A 1007-nucleotide genomic window follows, 5' to 3' on the forward strand; every position below is an offset into this window, starting at 1 on the left:
CTCTAGCTGCATATGTAGCAGAAGATGTCCTAATTGGCCATCACTGGGAAGAGAGGCCCCTTGGTCTTGCAAACTTTATATGACCCAGCACAAGGGAAGGCCTGGGCCAAGTAGTGGGAGCGGGTGGGTAGGAGGGGAGCAGGGGCGGAGGGGGGAGTACAGGGAACTTTCGGGATAGCATTTGAAATGTAAATAAAGAAAATAATAATAATAATAATAATAATAATAATAATAATAATAATAATAATAAAAGAATTTTGGATTCTCAAAGCTGATACCCAAAGTGACAAGCTTCCTCTACAAAGGTAACATTTCTTCAAACAAGGCCATAGCTCCTAACCTTTCCCAAATATTTTTGCCACCTGGGGACAAAACATGTACTAGCCTATGAAAGTATTCTCAGTCCAACCACCTCAGTAATTAAGTGAGCAAATGTACTCTCTATAATCAATAAATATTATATATCTATAGACAAGTCTTCAAATAAGAGCTTCATATATCCAAGTTAGTTTTATTTTTCTTTTAATTTAAAAGATTTGAAACTAATTTCGCAGTTAACAGAAATTATACTGGCAATCTTAGTAGACAGCACACAATGAACTATTTGAAAACTGTAAAATTTGAGGGTACATTTTTATTGACATATATTTAAATATATGTTTTTATTGTGTTTCAAAAAGCCTGGTGTACAGTGAAAGGTATTTATTGTTTCTATTCTAAGAGCAGGCAAAAAAATTTACAAAAGAAATATTAAATGAATGTCATGGAAACTGAAAAGAAGGAGGAGGACAAGCAACAGAATGATTGGGGGGGGGGTATGGAGAGAAGAAGAGGAGAAGGAAATAGGTGTGTAGGATGATGATGATGAGAAGGACCAGGAAGACAAGGACTAGGAGGAGGATGAGGTTCAGGAGGAGGAAGAGAAGGAAAAAGGAAAAGAAAAAGAGTAAAAAGAAGATGAAGAAGAAATAGAGAAGAGGAGGAAGAGGAAGAAGAAGAAGGAGAAG

General features: G+C 36.3%; 1 protein-coding gene across 1 annotated transcript in view; it reads right to left on the minus strand.

Moving 5' to 3' along the window:
* The window catches only part of Adgrb3 (adhesion G protein-coupled receptor B3), a 719524-nt gene that overhangs the window by 531364 nt on the left and 187153 nt on the right, over nt 1–1007 (minus strand). The gene's annotated exons all lie outside the window — the stretch shown is intronic.

This window comes from Mus pahari, chromosome 5 (assembly GCF_900095145.1).
Source record: "Mus pahari chromosome 5, PAHARI_EIJ_v1.1, whole genome shotgun sequence".
Lineage (NCBI taxonomy): Eukaryota > Metazoa > Chordata > Mammalia > Rodentia > Muridae > Mus > Mus pahari.